We start from the raw sequence: 20,534 nt of genomic DNA, 5'->3' as shown, positions 1-20,534 counted from the left end.
AAAAAGGAACGTAAAAATCAAAGTCATGTTTGCACATTCGATTAAAGGCTGCCGTCCCTTGGGACGGACGTGTGGGGTGCTAATACCTTCCCCGTGCGTAAATACAACTCCCGAACCTTTCACTTAAAAAGTTCGTAGATCGCGTCTTTTCCGGTTTTTCCGACGTTTTCCTCGAATAAACGTTGGTGGCGACTCCGCGCGTATTCCTTTCGTGGAACACGCATCCCGCGAGTCACGCGTCGCCCTCCCGCCGAAGGGTAGGTTGCGACAAGTTGTTTTATGCTTTCGTGTTGTGTTAGTGTCTTGTTATTTTGTTTAGTGTGGTGTTTTGTTTTAGTTTTTCTTTTCAGTTCTTCCCCTGTTTTAGTCTTTGTGTTTTGCAGTGAATAGTGTTTTGCAACCACTTTTGCTTGCGGCAAAACAGAGTAGTAGTGGAAATCATGTAGCAACGGATTTTAGCGACCACCCTTGCTGAATTATTTGGGATTTTTTTGTTTTAGTAGCTAGAGTTGTTATTTTTGGCTGAATTTTTTTTAATCCATATTTTGTGGGAAAAATAGCTAGAGCCTTTAATTTGGTCAGATTTGAAAGTTCCAAAAAAGTAGCAAATCTTATTTTTGTCAAAACTTCAAACGGCCATAACTTTTGTTCCGGTTATCAGAATCACTATTATTATATATGTATTTGGGGTAGAAAAAAATTTCCTATTCCGTGGCAGCCTGCCATAGGTTGGCTGAGGTCTCCATCATCCAAAAAAGGTGATTCTATCAAAAGTTTTTTATTTCCCAAGTTTTATTCTCTTATTTTTCTTAACTTACCAATTTTAGCTTCTATAGTTAGACTTTGAATTTTTGTTTGAAATTTTATGTGCTATCTTCTCATCATTTTATAAGGTTGCTCACAAAATTTCAAGTCATTTGGAGATCATTTGATGGTAGCTGTAGTTCAAACCTACATTGTTACTTGCATAAGAAAGCAACTAATTGTGCATGCTGAATTTAGTGTATGACTAGAGGAAATCCATCTGACTTACAACCCTTTGATCCTGAGATAGATAGGACATTTCATAGATTAGTTAGGCATCATTTAGTACCTTTTGAGCATCCTGAGCATTCTATTATTGGTGATTTTGAGCATTATAATTTTGAATATTCCGATTTTGAGCATTCTGAGAACATGGCACACCCTCCACCCCGTGAGAGGACTCTAAGGGAAATGGATGCACCTTATTTCACCTACGAAAGCTTGTGCATCCAATACCCTGATGAGGATGTCCCATATGTTCTTAAAACTGGACTGATCCATTTGCTTCCAAAGTTTCATGGCCTTGCAGGTGAAGACTCACACATGCATTTGAAAGAATTCCATATTGTCTGCTCCACCATGAAACCACCAGATGTCCAAGAGGATCACATATTTCTGAAGGCCTTTCCTCATTCTTTAGAGGGAGTGGCAAAGGACTGGCTATATTACCTTGCTCCAAGGTCCATCACGAGCTGGGATGACCTCAAGAGAGTATTCTTAGAAAAACTTTTCCATGCTTCCAGGACCACGACCATCAGAAAGGATATTTCAGGTATTAGACAACTCAGTGGAGAGAGCCTATATGAATATTGGGAGAGATTTAAGAAATTATGTGCCATTTGCCCTCACCACCAGATTTTAGAGCAGCTTCTTCTCCAATATTTTTATGAAGGACTTAGCAAGATGGAGAGAAGTATGATAGATGCTTCTAGTGGTGGAGCCCTTAGAGACATGACCCCTGCTGAAGCCAGAAATTTAATTGAGAAGATGGCTTCAAACTCCTAGCAATTTAGTGCCAGAAGTGATGCTATTTTCATTAGAGGAGTGCATGAAATAGCCACGAATTCATCAGGTGAGACTAAGAAGCTTGAAGGTAAACTAGATGCCTTGGTTAACCTGGTAACCCAACTGGCCATGAATAAAAAATCTGCACCTATCGCCAGATTCTATGGTTTATCTGAAGCTTATGCTGCAAACATCTACAATAGACCTCCTCAACCTCAACAACAAAATCAGCCACAAGAGAATAATTATGACCTCTCTAGCAACAGGTACAATCCCAGGTGGAGGAATCATCCCAACCTTAGATGGTCGAATCCTTCACAACAGCAACAACAATAACAACCTTATTTTCAGAATGCTGCTGGCCCAAGCAGACCATACGCTCCTCCACCAATCCAGCAGCAACAACAGCAACAGCCCCAGAAACAACAAACAGTTGAGGCTCATTCGCAACCTTCCCTTGAAGAACTTGTGAGCCAAATGACTATGCAAAACATGCAGTTTCAACAAGAGACCAGAGCCTCCATTCAGAGCTTAACTAATTAGATGGGACAATTGGCTACATAGTTAAATCAACAACAGTCCCAGAATTCTGACAGATTACCTTCTCAATTTGTCCAGAATCCCAAAAATGTGAGTGCCATTACATTGAGGTCGGGAAAGCAGTGTCAAGGACCTCAACCTGTAGCATTTTCCTCATCTGTAAATGAACCTGCCCAACTTCACTCTACTCTGGAAAAAGATGATGACAAAAATTTAAAGAGTAAGTTACCTAACAATTTCTATGCAGGTGAATCTTCCACTGGTAATTCTGATTTACAGAAGCAGCATATCCCTCTTCCATTCCCTCCAAGAGCAATTTCCAACAAAAAAATGGAAGAGGCAGAGAAGGAGATCTTGGAAACATTTAGAAAAGTAGAGGTAAACATACCTCTGCTGGATGCAATAAAGCAAATTCCAAGATATGCTAAATTTTTGAAAGAACTATGCACTCATAAGCGGAAGCTTAAAGGAAGTGAAAGAATTAGTATGGGCAGAAATGTCTCTCCATTGATTGGTAAATCTGTTCCCCAAATCCATGAAAAATGTAAAGATCCAGGTACATTCAGCATACCTTGTATTATAGGGAATAGTAAGTTTGACAATGCCATGCTAGATTTAGGAGCTTTTGTTAGTGTTATGCCTCTGTCTATTTTTAATTCTATATCTCTTGGTTCTTTGCAATCAAGTGATGTGATAATTCATTTAGCTAATAGAAGTGTTGCCTATCCTGTTGGTTTCATAGAGGATGTCTTTGTTAGAGTTGGTGAACTGATTTTCCCTGTTGATTTTTATATTTTGAATATGGAGGAGGGATTTTCTCAAGATCAATTCCCATCATTCTAGGCAGACCTTTTATGAAAACTGCTAGAACTAAGATAGATGTATATGTAGGCACACTATTTATGGAGTTTGGTGATATAACTGTTCATTTTAATATTCTTGATGCTATGAAACACCCATCTGAAGATCTTTCTGTATTTCATGCTGAAATAATTGACCATATTGTTGATGAATACATGACTGATCTTCATTCTAATCTGCATGCCTGTCACTCTTCATGCATTGAATCTGAATTTGTACTTGATCATATGGCTGAATTTGATGCTGAGAGTGAATCTGAAATTGATATTGATTACATGTCTGGTGATGTTTTACCTCTTGAGATTGATTTTCTAGAGTCAGATAGAACTAACCATGTTTCAGGAAGTACACATACCTCTGACTTTCTTTATGAGGTACAGGCTGAGAAACCATCTCTTTCTACCATTATCCAGTCGCCCACACCAGAATTGAAGCCTCTGCCATCAAATTTAAAATATGCTTACTTGGATGATAGCAAAAGTTTTCCAGTAATTATATCTGCCTCCCTTGCTGATGAGCAAGAGGAGAAGCTGTTATCAGTTCTCAAGAAACATAATAAGGCTATAGGCTGGACCCTGGCGAACATTCCTGGTATTAGCCTATCCACATGTATGCATTGAATAAATTTAGAAGATGGGGCTAAACCAGTAAGACAGCCACAGAGAAGACTCAACCCGATGATTCTTGATGTAGTGAAGAAGGAGGTAACCAAGCTTTTTTGCAAGCTGGCATCATTTATCCTACCTCCGACAGCCAATGGGTGAGTCCCATCCAGGTAGTCCCGAAGAAAACCGGTCTCACCGTGATAAAAAATGAAAAGGAGGAGCTGATTCCTACTCGGGTGCAGAACAGTTGGAGAGTTTGCATCGACTATAGGAGGATGAACCAGGTTACCAAAAAGGACCATTTTCCCTTGCCATTCATTGATCAGATGCTTGAACGCCTGGCAGGTAAATCTCACTATTGTTTCCTTGATGGTTTTTCTGGTTATATGCAAATGACTATTGCTCTTGAGGATCAGGAAAAGACCACATTCACTTGCCCCTTCGGCACTTTTGCCTATGGGAGGATGCCTTTCGGTCTGTGCAATGCCCCTGGTACCTTCCAGCAGTGCATGATTAGTATTTTTAGTGATTTTTTAGAAAATTGCATAGAGGTGTTTATGGACGATTTCACTGTATATGGATCCTCTTTTGATGTTTGTTTGGATAGTCTGGAAAAGGTTTTGAATAGATGCACTGAAACTAACCTTGTTCTAAATTTTGAAAAATGTCATTTTATGGTTGAGCAAGGTATAGTTTTAGGCCACATTATTTCCAATAAGGGCATTGAAGTAGATCCTGCAAAAATTTATGTTATTTCACAATTGCCTTACCCCTCTTGCGTGTGAGAGGTGCGATCTTTTCTTGGTCATGCAGGATTCTACAGGCGCTTTATAAGAGATTTTAGCAAAGTAGCCCTTCCACTATCCAACTTGTTGCAAAAGGAGGTGGAGTTTGACTTTAATGATAAATGCAAAGAGGCTTTTGATTGCCTCAAAAGAGCACTGACTACCACCCCCATCATCCAGGCACCCGACTGGACAACCCCTTTTGAGTTTATGTGTGATGCATCAAATTATGCATTGGGGGCTGTCCTTGCTCAGAAAATTGGTAAATTTCCTAGGGTGATATATTATGCTTCTAGGACTTTAGATGCTGCCCAAGCAAATTATACTACTACTGAGAAAGAGCTACTAGCCATAGTTTTTGCTCTTGAAAAATTTCGTTCTTATTTGCTTGGTACTCGCATTATTGTTTATACTGACCATGCAGCTTTAAAGTACTTGTTGCAGAAGGCTGATTCAAAGCCTAGGTTGATCCAATGGATGCTCTGGCTCCAAGAATTTGACTTGGAGATCCGTGATAGGAGTGGAGCACAAAATTTAGTTGTTGATCATTTGAGTCGGATCGAACATGTGTCTAATGAGGACTCACCCATTCGGGATGATTTCCCGGATGATCATTTATATATATTGTAGTATTTCTGATTCTCTTCCTACTCCCTGGTTTGGTAACATTGTCAATTATTTAGTTGCTTCTGTTTTTCCTCCCTTAGAATCTAAGACTCAAAAAGATAAAATTAAAAGTGATGCTAAGCATTTTATTTGGGATGACCTCTACTTGTGGAAATTGTGCAGTGATCAGGTCATTAGACGATGCATTCCAGATCATGAGACTGACTTAGTCCTGCAGTTCTGTCATTCTTCTGCACCGGGAGGTCATCTGGGTGTTCAAAGGACAGCTCGCAAAGTGCTTGACTGTGGCTTTTACTGGCCCACCATCTTTAAAGATGCATGGAAGATTTGTAGCACTTGTGAGTAGTGTCAGAGAGCAGGAAGTGCACTTACATGGCGACAACAAATGCCTCAGCAACCTATGCTATTTTGTGAGGTGTTTGATGTCTGGGGTATAGATTTCATGGGCCCTTTTCCTGTATCTTTTGATTATGTTTACATTCTCCTTGCAGTTGATTATGTTTCAAAATGGGTGGAAGCCAAGCCCACTAGAACTAATGATGCTAAGGTTGTTGTAGATTTTGTCAGATCTAATCTGTTTTGCAGGTTTGGAGTACCTAAAGCAATCGTTAGTGATCAAGGAACCCATTTTTGCAACAAATCAATGCATGCCTTGCTTAAAAAGTATGGGGTTGTCCACAGGGTATCCACACCATACCACCCACAAACCAATGGACATACAAATATTTCTAACAGGGAGATCAAGAGAATTTTAGAGAAGATTATGCAGCCAAACAGAAAAGATTGGAGTACCAGGCTAGATGATGCTCTTTGGGCACATAGGACTGCCTACAAAGCACCCATAGGAATGTCTCCTTATCGGGTTGTCTTTGGAAGGGCGTGTCATCTTCCAGTGGAGATTGAGCACAAAGCATACTGGGCAATGAGGACCTGCAACTTCTCTGTGGATCAAGTTGGTGAGGAAAGAAAGTTGCAACTGAGTGAGTTAGATGAGATCCGCCTAGAAGCATACGAGAATGCCAAGTTCTACAAAGAAAAGACCAAGAAGTTCCATGATAGCATGATAATTAAGAAGGACTTCATGGTTGGGCAAAAAGTGTTATTGTATAATTCTAAGCTTGGACTCATGAGTGGTAAGTTGAGGTCTAAGTGGATTGGTCCTTTTTTTGTTACTAATTTTTTTCCTTATGGTACAGTTGAGATCAAAAGCGACTCCACACACAAGAGCTTCAAGGTGAATGGACACCGACTTAAGCCATTCCTCACAAACCCTTCTTTAATGGACGTAGTGGTGGAAGAGACTTCCTTACTCCACCCTACTCTTCCTCCACCATGACTTCGGGAGTTTTTCTTTTCCTATCTCCTTCTTTACTTTTATTACATTTGTCCGATTCTATTTGATGGTTTAATTGCTTTTAATCTTTTAATTGTGCTACATTGAGGACAATGTGTTGTTTAAGTATGGGGGGAGTGTTCTTTGGTTTTGGTTTCGATAGATGTGTTAAATTAGTTTAATTTTGTTAGTTTTGTTGGGTTCTAGTTTAACTTTGTTAGTTTTGTTGTGTTAAATTTGCAAGTTTTTCTTTGAATTATAGGATATGTTCAAGTAATGGGTAATTGTTCTGAAAATAAAAGTCTCTTGACATTTTGTGATTTGAAATCCTTGTTTTTCCTCTACATGTCATGATAGTTTTGAAAGCTCAATTTGAAAGTGATAAGTTTACCTTTGTGAGAATTTGAGCCATCCATCATCATAATCTTTTGGTGTGTTTTGCCCCATTGATTGCTTGCACAATAGCCTTGGCTTGATTCTTGTTGATGCTTCCTAATTCACATGCATATTTGGAAATGATTTAAGCTTCTAGCCAAATGGACTTACCTTGAATTAATTCCTTTGATAGCCCCTTTGAGCCTATGTTCCCCTTTCTTTGTTTTGAAGCTCGGGGGGGTATGTTTCATCGGAAGATATGATTTTTGGCCATGCTTAATGTTTTATTTTGGCCATGCTTGATGTATATATATATTGCCTAGTTCTTGCTTTAATCTTCAATTTCGTACTGTTCAATCAAAAAGAAGAAGAAGAAAAGAAGTGAAGTTGAATAAATGAGGTCTTGTTATGAGGACTTGATTTGGGAGCCTTGGTTGATTTTGTTGATATTACAGGGTTTGGGTTTACTACTTGTGCTTAATTTCCACTTATTCCCCATTGCTCCTCTATTCCTTTGGGATTTAGCTACTTATTCCATATTTTTTCCTACCTTGTCCTTGGCCCCATTACAACCTTAAAAGACCTTTAGATCCTCATGTGCTTGTGGTTATGGGTTGATTGTCAATTTTAGAATCTTGCCAAGTCTATGTGGTGTTTGTTTTTATGGGTGCTTCGAGAGTAAACAGTAGCCTAGACACTTGAGAGATAAAGTGTATATCTTGTGAGGTTTTATCACTTTTCATTATTGAGTAGATTTACTATTTTGCCATGATTGGGTTGCTTGGATGATTTTCACGAATGTCTTGACTCTTTGGATCTCTTCATGTTAGATGTTACCCATTCCTTTCATTCCTTGATGTTCATTGAGAAATATGTAAATGTTTTGTTTGTCTCTCTTTGATATCCTTGGATTTTGTTCTTTATTTCATTTTACCCAGGAGTGCAAAAGGCTAAGTATGGCGGGTTTTGATGTGCCATTATTTTCTCCTATTTCTTAACCCTTTTTGCACCATTTTAAGTACTGATTAATTTTAATTGTCAAATTAATTAGGCAGTTTTATTATTTGGGCCCATTCAGCTAATTTGATATTTTTAATCTAATTTCAGGAATTAATGAAGCATTGGACTTGAATCCAGAATTGGGCTTGGATTTGAAGAGGACAGACTATTTTATTCTACAAAATTAGATCTTATCTTATCTTATCTTATATAGATATTATTTAGATTTGATCTCATCTAGATATTATTTCATCTTGATCTTATCTTATCTTATCTAGATTTGATTTGATTTTATTTATGGACTTGGATTTAAAACAGATTTGTAAGCTTTCGGGCTGGAAAAACTATATAACAGCACCAAGGTTCTAGTTTAGCCCTCTCTCCTCTCTCTTCTGTTCTATTTTTCTCCTGTTTTCATTTTTTTAGGCTTTTCTTTGAGACATTTTTTCGTTTTGCAATTCCAGTAGCAATAAAATTTTGTTCTTCAATTTATAAGTTCGTTCTCTATTGATTAATGGAAGGCTAAGTCTCCAGCGTTGTTTTCTCTTGAGGATCAAGCACAGTTCTCTTTGAGGTTCTATTATTACTGTTAAATCCTGTTCAGTTTTTCCTCTTCACTAATTATTTTGTATTTGTTGCTTTTAATTCATGCATGCTTAGTGCTTGATTAATTGTCTCTGCGCTTAATTTATGTTCATGCTTAATGATCGTTTATGAGTAATTGGTGTATGTGATGCTTAATCACATAATGAATGCCTTATGTTGAATTTCGCTTAGTAATTTAATTTATGGTTGGATTAAGTGGTTAAACTGATAAAGGATAAATTCTCGCAACCTAGGATAAGAGACTTGCTTGTGAATCAAGGGGAAGCAACGTATTTTAATTCTGATATTTTCTAATTCAATTTTACTCGCTTTTTAAGTTACAAAAGCAAACACCCCCCCTAATTTGTTACTATTTCCTATTATCTATTATGAATATTTGGTTTATGATTGCTTGTTGGGAAACGACCTAGGATCACTTCCTAGTTACTACATTTTAATGTTTATTTGATTCGGGTACGACCTCGATCAGTCATACCCTAATTTCATCCGGGGACCATTGTTTGTCGGCATGGGACCTTCGTTTGACCACCTCAAAATGTTTGACACCCATCATTGTGGAATCTGTAAAGTTTCGAGATGTTTCAGGAAGAAACCAGTCAAAAACACGAAAACGAGAGTGTATTTAGCAAAGTGGGTGTGTGTAAATAAACTGTTACACTCTAATTTCATCCGAGGACCATTGTTGATTGCCTTGGAAGGCTTAACACTCATTGCGGAGGAATCCATAAAGTTTCGTGAGATTTCAAAAAGAAAATAGCCAAAAACAGGAAAACGGGGGGTGAACTTATCAAGATAGGGGTGTAAATAGCAATTCGAATCTAGGCCCTTCTGGAACATTTTGGAAGTTAGGTCGCTTAAGGAGGAAGCAACTGGGCAGCAAGTTCCTCCATGTTTTGTTGAAAAATGGTTTCCAGGGCTTTCGTGGCTTCTGTAATGCTTCCGTAAAATTTCTGAAAACCTTAGGTAAGCATATTTCACTTAATATTGGTGAAAGGGAATAGAAAACAAGATGAAAATCAAATCTGAAACACTTCTGTAAGGCTTCCGTAACTTTTCTGTAAAGTACGAAAAGGGGGGTGAACTTAGTAATTAGGGTATGCTTAGATATCTTCCTCAAGAAGCCTCTGGGTAGAAAGCACCTCCCTTTTTCCCTATAAATAGGGGAGGGGGGGCTGTTTCAAAAATGTTCATGACCCCTAGGCTATGTACTTTGGCTATTTTGGGTAAAAAACACATTTCCGTAAAGACAAATCGAGTCGAAGTGCTTCCGTAACGCTTCTGAGACGTTTCCGTGAGCAAATATGTGAAGATTTTCCTCTGTTCTTCACTGTTCTTCGTCCGTTCTTCATTCGTTCTTCGTTCTTCAACCGGTAAGTGTTCGAATCCGAGACTTTTAATTCATTTCTTGTTTTGTTTGCTTTCATCTTCATCTCGTTCACTTTCGATTTTCTTTTCTTCCGTTTTTAACGTGCTTTAACCATTTATTTAAGCGGTTATCTCGCCTAATAAATGATAAAATGAATTTCAATCGATCATTTGTGTTGTAATGTCGTTTAATCACTGTTAAAGCAAAATCTAACCGATCGTTCACGCTGTAACCACGGTTAAACAAAAAAAAGCAAAATAATAATAAAATAATCAAAATATCTTGAAAAAAATAATAATAAATAATCAAAATATCTTTGAATAAAATAATAATAAATAATCAAAATATCTTTGAAAGTTTCCTTGAATTAATTGACTAATAACCAAAGTAAAACTAAGGCTAAAATCAACTCAAATCAAGCTTTGTCCGTAAAAGTCACTTAAAACCGTTTTAAGGTTCAACGGCTTAAAAAGGTCCTCTTTGCTTTTATCAGTTGACATGGACCGTTCAAAAGCATAAAATCGACGCATTGCTTTTGCAAGAACTACGTAGGTCTGATTTCCTCATCGCAATTGAGGATGCGTAGGAGCAAAAGCCCCGCTTTTGTCAACCACCCCAAGAGATCGTTAATGGTCCAACGCCTTAACGTTTCTCTCCTTTCAAAAACAAGAGATCATAAATGGTCCAACACAATTGAGGATACGTAGGAGCGAGGAAAACACCCTTGTCAACCACAAAAAGATAAAAAATACAAAAAACATAAAAAGCATAAAAACACAAAAACACATAAAAAAAGGGAAAATAAAACATTTTGAAGTCATATTTGCACACTTGATTAAAGGCTGTCGTCCCTTGTGACGAACGCGTGGGGTGCTAATACCTTCCCCGTGCGTAAAAATAACTCCCGAACCTTTCACACTTAAAGTTCGTAGACCACACCTTTTCTGGTTTTTCTGACGTTTTGCTCAAATAAATGTTGGTGACGACTCCACGCATTTTCCTTTCTTGGAAGACAACCCCGTGAGTCTCGCATCGCCCTCCCGCTGAAGGGTAGGTTGCGACAGTTGGCGACTCCACTGGGGACTTTTTTTTAGAGAGTTAGGCCTTCTAATCTCGTGCAATATCATGACTTCCTCTTTTTTCGGTTTCCTTTTATTTCTCTTATGTTCTTGTTTATAACTCTTTGATTCTTTTAGTGTGTTTTTGAAATGTATGCATGAGATAGCTATTTATTCATTTGATGCACAACAAACACCAACACTAGTTGTACACACAGTGTGTTGAAAAGGGGCCCTATACCTGGGTCCATGGGAACATAAGGAGTGGAGGTGAATCTGTGGTCATGCTAGGTCTCCGACTTGCTTGATAACAGTGAACCCTCATCTAGAGTTTTTCTCTTTGATAACATATTATTGCTGGTAGTCCCTACTGCCGCAATATGTTTTTTTTGAAGGGGATGATACCTCTAGAAACCATCAAGAGAGATATGACCACCTTAGGAATTATCACTAAAAGCCTTTTAGTTCCTCCCGTTTAGGTCCCTTAAAAAGGGGCACGAAGTGAACACGCTCCGTGCCTTTTTAAACACTGCCATGCATATAACCTAAATGTCATGTGTGCCTTTGCTGTGTGATTATTTGAGGATATTGCCCTGCTGTGTACATCCCATGTTGCGCTGTTGCACATATGCATCATGTCATCATGCATGCATTGTATGTTGGTCTCGTCTTTTGTCACGAGAAGCCGGAAGGTCCATATCACCTTCTTAACTGCACACATGGGGCACTACGCCCCCAAATGCGCAAGCAAGAAGAGATAATATTTCGGGCTCTCGTGTCCGTAAATGCATTCATATCATGCACCGCATAAGCATCTATTCGTGGCATCATAATGGACATATTGTTCTTGCATTTGTCACTTCCCATATTCATGCATTACATTTTGCATAAGTCATTTCATCACCATGCATCTGCTTCTAATAGGTTTTTTGCATACCATTTGTTTTCGTGTTTACTCATGCATGATCCTTGCATTTTCTGTGGAAGCAATGTCTTCCAAGATTATTTTGATGATGCCAAAGAATCAAGAGTTAAGCAAGTTCCAAAGAATCAGGAGTCAAAAAGCTTCAAGAATCAAGTTTCAAAGAATCAAGATTCAAGAATAATCAAGTTTCAAGATTCAATCAAGTTTCAAGAATCAAAATTCAAGAATAATCAAGATCAAGATTCAAGACTCAAGATTCAAGAATCAAGAGAAGACTCTATCAAGATAAGTACTAAAAAAGTTTTTCAAAACATTGAGTAGCACAAGAATTTTTCACAAAATCTTTTACCAAAGAGTTTTACTCTCTGGTAATCGATTACCAAAAAGTAGTAATCGATTACCAGTAGGCAGCATTGTTTTCAAAACTGATTGACAAAGCTGTAATCAATTACCATAATCATGTTATCGACTACCAATCTTTTAAAACGTTAGATTTCAAATTTCAAGAGTCACAACTTGTGATAAAACTTTTTCAAATCATTTCAAACTTGTGTAATCGATTACACAATACTTGTAATCGATTACCAGTGTTTCTAAACGTTTTAATTTTCAAATTTAAACATGAAGAGTCGCATCTTTTGTTGTGTAATCGATTACACTATAATGGTAATCGATTACCAGTGACTGATTTCAAAAAATAAATTTCCAAAAGTCACAATTCTTAAAGTGACTTGTTTCTGAAGATTTTTTCAAAAGTCACAACTTTTTAAGTGACTAATTTTCAAAAGAATCACAATTTTTAAAAGGTGACTACTTTTAAAGAAATTGCCAAAGAGTTACAAACTTTAACTTGAGTCATCAAATGATTATAAATATGTGACCATGGCATGAATTTCAATAATGTTTTTACAGAACTTTCTAATTCATTTCTCTTCATCTTTCTAAAAGTTTTTGTTCAATACTTTCTCTTTCAAGAAAAGTTCATTGACCAAAAACTTGTGCTATTCTTTTTCTTCATCCCTTCTCCCTCTTGCCAAAAGAATCGAAGGACTAACCGCCTGAGTTCTTTTGTGTCTCCCTTCTCCCTCTTCCAAAAGAATTCAAAGGACTAATCGCCTGAGAATTCTTTTGATTCTTCCCTTCCCCTTAAATAAAAGATTTCAAAGGACTAACCGCCTCCGATATCTTTTGTTTCCCCTTACAAAGATTCAAAGGACTAACCGCCTGAGAATTCTTTGTCCTAACACATTGAAGGGTGCATCCTTTGTGGCATAAGTAGAGGGTACATCTACTTGGATTGTTATACTGAGAACAAGAGAGGGTACATCTCTTGTGGATCAGTTCAAGTGGAGGGTACATCCACTTGGTTGTTCAAAGAGAACAAGGGAGGGTACATCCCTTGTGGATCTTTGGCTTGTAAAGGATTTTACAAGGTTGAAAGAAATCTCAAGAACCGTTGGTTGCTTGGGGACTGGATGTAGACACGGGTTGTGGCCGAACCAGTATAAATATTGTGTTTGTCTTCTTCTTCCCTACACTCATTAATTTCCGCTGTGTACTTTTAATTGCCGCTTTTACTTTTGGTTAAGTTATTGTTTCTGTTCTTTACTTTCTTAACTTAGTAGTAAAAGTCTAATTGAATCTAGTAATATTAAGAAGGATAATTTTTAATTAGTCAAGACACATTAATAATTAATTCAACTCCCCTTCTTAATTATTCCGAGGCCACTTGATCCAACATTTTCCTCTGCAAAACAAAAACAAAAAAGGAAGTATGAAAATTCATGTTGCATTCTTAGTTGCATATGTTCGGTACCATGAGCCAACCATGTTGGGATCATAAACCCGTTTCACTTAAAAACAAAATGATTGAACATGGTACCTAATGCATGGTTAACTAAGAAAAGATGTTTCTTCGGGCATCTCAATTTCATAATTACATTTGCCATGCATAGCTTAAGTATGCTCGAGTCATTCATCTCTATGAAATGTTGCCAAATTATTGGCAATCGAAATTGCCATTCCTTGGATTATAGGATTGAACTAAGCTCATGCTTTCTAGAAAAGGTTCATCAAGTCAAGGTCAAGTATGGAAGTAACCAACTTGCAAATTGGGTCAAAAGATGGATCGGGTTACATCGCTACTTTGTTTACTGCCAAACACATTTAGGACTGTTGATGTCCCTGTTACTTCCAGTTTCACTTTGACCAAGATGTCATGGACCATGTTGAAAATCTAAATTGATTCAACCCCATGTCCTGCGTAAAATTTCACAATACTTCAACTGTGTATCATTCGTATACATCCATGCTTTTCATTGGTTGCATTGTTCATTTCATTCTTTCATTGAAAAAAAAACAAACTTAATCATTGTTATAAAAAAGAAAAGAACATGCTTTATGGCGCCCTTACCAAAACCGTGCTAGAGCTAGAGTAATGGGTGAAGTAGAGGAGGTGCAAAAGCAGATGAAGGCCGACATGGAGGCCATGAAAGAGCAAATGGCCACAATGATGGACGCCAAGATGAGCATGAAGAAGATAATGGAAGCCAATGTGGTTGCAGTTGTCACTACCAGCGCTGTTGCTAAGGTGAACCTAACGCCCCCATCTGGCCTCAACCAAATGAATCATCCAACCTCAGATATGGTAGGCAAAGATTTGGGAAGTACGGGCGACCCCCATTATGTGCAACTTCAAAACAAGCATGCCTTCCCGCCATATGGCTTGCCTCCCAACTATACACCACCCAATGTGGCATACACTCCTAGTGAGAATGTCAATAACTCCACTCCCATACTCATTGAGAGCCAACAACCTCAATCTGATCATGCACATGTCTCTCAACCCATGGGGGAGACACATGAAATTCCCCACCACAATCTAGCCGACTTCGAGCCTTGCCTCGGATATGCCACTGAAGGGCAAGCAGTTGGTGGTATACCCCTGCAAAACACTTTGGAGGGGCCTCAATTTCGCCCCCAACCACAACCCTTCTATGGAAAAATGGTGGATTACACACCTTCATGCTTTGTGGATTTGGTCTTCGCCAGTGAAAGGATCAAAGTGGGTCTGGAAAGAGGTAAATCCGATCATCCTGCTTTGATAAATATGAAAACTGGGGAAAATGAAGAGGATGAGAATGAGGGAGAAACCCTTGCTATGACTGCCATTCCTACACGGTCAAATTTCCCATCAGTCCAACAATGTCATTACTCAGCCAATATCAGCCCTTCTCATTACCCACCACCTAGTCATCCACAAAGGCCATCCCTAAATCAACCACAAAGCCTGCCCGCCGCACATCCGGTGCCAAAACACCAACCAAAAAGGAATTTTGTAGCAAAAAGCATGTAGGATTCACCCTAAATTCCGGTGTCATATGCTAACTTGCACCTATATCTACTTGATAAGGCAATGGTAGCCATAACCCCTGCTAAGGTTCCTCAACCTCCATTTTTCCGAGGATATGACTCGGATGCAACATGTGTATATCATGGAGGAGTTCCGGGACATTCCATTGAGCACTGTATGACCTTGAAGCTTAAGGTGCAAAGCCTAATTGATGTGGGCTGGCTGAAATTTGAGGAGCATCGCTTGTGAATCCTAACGTTGACAAGCGACACCACACATGGGGCAATTTTGAAAGCTGTTGTTAGATGTCTCTAATAACTCATCAGGATTTTCAAGTTTATGACATTATTGTAAACCATAGTTACAATGCTAAATAAAATGGATAAATTTGAAATCTTTGTCCCTCATCCTCTCATAATTACATCTTTGCTTTCACTGGAATGAGGGTGCAAGCCATTGGTTTGTTTGCTCAAGCAACCTGCACTCTTGAGTTTGGACTTCCAAGACCGTTCAATAAGAAATTACTCGTGCTACACATTTGGTGAGGATGCCGTAAACAACGAGTAAAGCAGAAAACTTCAAAAAGAAAAGGATAAAAGCATTTGATTGACTGTATTTTCAAATAAAATATAGACGTTCATGTGACCTCATTTTATCATTCCGGAAAGTTTATCTTTTTTAGAGAGAAGTGAGTTATCAAGATTAGGAGTCATTTGACTTAATTTGTCAACTAAAAAAATCCTTCAACTATTTCTCGTCCTTGAAAAATTCTTTTTGCGAGAATCAACCGCCTCTTTCATTCTTCCTTGCTACAAGGTTGTGAAAACAAAACAACGATGGATACCTCAGAGCCGTACACTAGGGCAATGAAAGGCACCATGCATAAAGCTCAAGCGAACCTAGGGGCAGATTAGAAGTTCTCACCTAATAGGTTCCCTGCTACAAGGTCATGACGAAAGACAATAATTGGTACCTCAAAGCCTTACACTGGGGCAATGAGGGGCACCGTGCATAAGCCTCAAGCGAACCTAGGGGACAAACCCAGGGATTTCAATGGATTGATTAAACGTCAAACGGCTCCATTACCGTCACTCCAAAATGGTCAAGCGACTAAATCAAACAGAATATACACTCTGAGGGAGTTCCCAGAGGGGTTTGCAAAAGATAAGATAAGGTTCCATGAATTATCACCTCTTTCAAAAGGACAGTCAATCTATGTTTACCAAAAAAATCAAATCAAATCAAAATCACAAAATAGGGAAAGAATGTCATGAACATTGTACAACTTTCCATTACATTGCATTGTTGCATACGAAGTTCTCATTTACCGCATTTCAAGACAAAGGTTGCATGCATCTGCATCACCAAAAATCATGTTAACTATGTAGATTTCCTAAATCTAGCGTCCAATCTTCTGAATTTGTGATGACCGCCCCTCTCAATGAGTCAATCTCTTGCTTTCTCCTAAGGGTGGACCCTTGGGTACTAGTACCTATTGCCTTTAGAGGGCTGCATGCCCTCGCCTTCAGATGTCTTCACGCCCTCGCCTTCAGAGGGCTACGTGTCCTCGACTTCAGAGGGTTGTACGTCCTCGCCTTCAGAGGGCTGTACGTCCTCGCCTCTAGAGCGCTGCATGTCCTCGCCTTCAGAGGGCAACACACCCTTGACTTCAGAGGGCTACGCGTCCTTGACTTCAGAGGGTTGTACGTCCTCGCCTCCAGAGGGCTGCACGTCCTCCCCTCCAGAGGGCTGCACGTCCTCGCCTCCAGAGGGCTGCACGTCCTCACCTCTAGAGGACTATACGTCCTCGTCTTCATAGGACTACACGTCCTCGCCTGCAGAGGACTACACGTCCTCACCTTCCGAGGGCTACATGCCCTCGCCTTCAAAGGGCTACGCGTCCTCACCTTCAGAGGGCTACGCGTCCTCGCCTCTAGAGGGCTGCACGTCCTCACCTCTAGAGGACTACACGTCCTCGCCTCCAAAGGACTACAGGTCCTCGCCTTCAGAGGGCTGCACATCCTCGACTCCAGAGGACTACATGTCCTCGCCTCCAGAAGACTACACGTCCCCGCCTTCAGAGGGATGCACGCCCTCGCCTTCAGAGGACTACACGTCCTTGCCTTCAGAGGACTACATGTCCTCAACTTCAGAGGGCTACGTGTCCTATCCTTCAGAGGGCTATGCATCCTCCCCTCTAGAGGGCTGCACGTCCTCGCCTCTAAAGGATTACATGTCCTCGCCTCCAAAGGACTACAAGTCCTTGCCTTCAGAGGGCTGCACGTTCTCGCCTCCAGAGGACTACACGTCCTCGCCTCCAGAAGACTACACCTCCCCGCCTTTAGAGAGCTACACGCCGTCGCCTTTAGAGGGCTACATGTCCTCGCCTTCAGAGGACTACTGATCGAGGTCATACCCAAATCAAATAAACATTAAAAATGCAGTATCTAGGAAGTGATCCTAGGTTGTCTCCCAACGAGCAATGGTCAACCAACGTTCATAATAGATAGTGATAAAACAATAGCGAATTGGGGGGGGGGGGGGGTTGTTCGTTTTTTGTTGTTTAAACAGCAAGCAAATTTTAATTAGAAAATAAAAGAATTAAAACATGTTGTTTCCCCTTGATTCACAAGCAAGTCTCTTATCCTAGGTTACGAGGATTTATCCCTAACCAGTTCAACCACTTAATCCAACCCTAAATTAAATTACTAAGCGAAAATTAACATAAGGCTGTCATTATGTGATTAAGGAACACATACACCAATTAATCATGAACGAAACTGATCATTAAGCATGAACGTAAATTAAGCGCAGCGATAATTAATCAAGCACTAAGCATGCATGGATTAATAGCAACAAATACAGAGTAATTGGTGAAGAGGAAAAACTGATCAGTATTCAATAGTAATAACAAAACCTCAAAGAGAGCTATGCTTAATCCTCAAGAGAAAACAACGCTGGAGACTTAGCCTTCCATTAATCAGCAGAAAACGAAATTGTAAATTGAAGCAGAAACTAAATTGCAGAAAACAAATTTTATTCTACGTGAACAGTGTGCATGAACAGTAATAAAAACTGGAATTGCCAAAACTCTAAAATTATTCTCCTCTCCAAAAAAACTCCATAAACTAAAACCCTGGTCTGTTATATAGGTCCTCAACCCCAAAGCTTACAAATCTATTTTAAGTCCAAGCCCATAAACGAAATAAAAGAAAATCTGGATAAGATAAGATAAGATTGGATGAAATAAAATCTGGACGAAATAAAATCTAGATGAAATAAAATCTGGATAAGATAAGATTTGATAAAATAAAATTTTCGGCTCTCTTCATGTCCAAGCCCAATTCCGGATTCAAGCCCAATTGCTTATAATTCTCCTGAAATTAAATTAAAAACACAAAATTAGTCAAGTAGGCCCAAATGATAAAACTGCATAATTAATTTGACAATTAAGGCTAATCAGTAATTAAAATAGTGACAAAAAGGGTTAAGAAATAGGGGAAAATAATGACACATCAAGTCCCCCCACACTTAGCCTTTTGCACTACTGGGCAAAATCAAAAAGCAAAGCAAGGAACAAATCCAAAGACATTAATGAGAAACAAACAAACACAAAAACAATAACATATTTCTCAATGAATCTCAAGGAATGAAAGGAATGGGCAACATTCACATTGTAGAGAGTTAAAGAATCAAGACAGTCATGAAAATCATCCAAGCATCTCAAAATGGCAAGCTAGTCAATAAGCTTAAGAATGAAAAGTGATAAAGCCTCATAAGATATGCACTCTGTCTCTCAAGTGTCTAGGCTACTGTTTACTCTTAGAGCACCCATGAAAACAAACACCACATAGACTTGGCAAGACTCTAAAATTGACAACCACACCACAAACACATGCATATGAGGATCAAAAGGTCTTTTAAGGTTGTAATGGGGCCAAGGACAAGGTAGAGGAAAGTATGGGATAAGTAGCTAAAACCCAAAGGAATAGAGGAGCAATGGGGAATAAGTGAGAACTAAGAAAAAGTAGTAAACCCCAAAACCAAAATTAAAAATTAAGCATAAAAAGTAAACACAAAACAAAGTCAACCAAGTCCTCAAACCAAGACCTCATGTATTCAACTTCATTCTTTTTCTATTTTTTTTCGTTTTTTTAACGTGAACAGTAGCAATTGAAAGCAATTGAAAAATAAAGCAACAATTAGGCAACATATGTATATGCATCAATCATGGCCAAAATACATAATCAAGCATGGCCAACAAAAACATGTCATCCAATGAAACATACCCCCCACACTTATTCCCAAAACAATTCCAAAGCTCTAAAATTCCTTAAGGGTAAGGTGAGATCATGGTTTTTCACTTAAGGCGTGTAATGAGCTTCAAAACAAAGAAAGGGGAACATAGGCTCAAAGGGGCTATCAAAGGAATTAATTCAAGGTAGGCTGCTCATTTGGCTAGAGGCTTATAAGAACAAAATGCCTAAATCATCTCCCAACATGCATGTGAAGCAAGAAGTATCAACAAGAGTCAAGCCAAGGCTATTGTGCTAGCAATCAATGGGGCAAAACACACCGAATAAAATAGATGATGATGGCTCAAATTCTCACCAAGGGTAAATCTATCACTTTCAATTCGAACTTTCAAAACTAACTTGACATGTATAGAAAAACAAGGATTTCAATTCAAAAAATGACAAGAAAATCCTATTTCAAAAACAATTACACATTACCTGTACATAATCTATAATTCAAAGATAAACATGCAATGTTGTACATAAAACATAAAACCAAAATAACAAAATTAACCTAGAAAACCTAAAAAAATTAAACTAGAAAACGCAACAAAATTAAACTAGAATACACAACAAAATCAACAAAATTGAAGGACAATCTCCCCCCCCCCAACACTTAAACAACACATTTTCCTCAATGTAGCATAATCACAAGATCAAGAGCAATCAAAACAATCAATAAAATTGGACAAGTGCAATAAAAGTAAAGAAGGAGACAGAAAAAAAAAAAAAAACTCCCTAAGTCATGGCAAAAGAGAAGTAGGGTGAAGAAAGGAGGGATTTGTGAGGAATGGTTTCAGCCGGTGTCCATTGACCTTGAAGCTCTTATTTGTGGATTCACTTTTGATATCAACTGTACCATAAGGGAAAACATTAGTCACCACAAAAGGACCAATCCACTTTGACCTCAACTTACCACTCATGAGTCCGAGCCTAGAGTTATACAATAAAACTTTCTGTCCAACCACGAAGTCCTTCTTAGCTATCAAGCTGCCATG

At 38.7% G+C, this 20,534-nt stretch overlaps 1 non-coding gene across 1 annotated transcript; it reads right to left on the bottom strand.

Annotated features, from left to right (window-relative positions):
• Window positions 1-1,554: 1,554 nt before the first annotated feature.
• Window positions 1,555-1,661, bottom strand: LOC114420819. Its single transcript, XR_003668451.1, has one exon. It is a non-coding gene; the product is annotated as a small nucleolar RNA R71 (small nucleolar RNA).
• Window positions 1,662-20,534: the final 18,873 nt, after the last annotated feature.

The sequence above is a fragment of the Glycine soja genome, chromosome 7 (assembly GCF_004193775.1).
Source record: "Glycine soja cultivar W05 chromosome 7, ASM419377v2, whole genome shotgun sequence".
Classification (NCBI taxonomy): domain Eukaryota; kingdom Viridiplantae; phylum Streptophyta; class Magnoliopsida; order Fabales; family Fabaceae; genus Glycine; species Glycine soja.
This window is presented reverse-complemented; position numbering and strand designations above follow the sequence as displayed.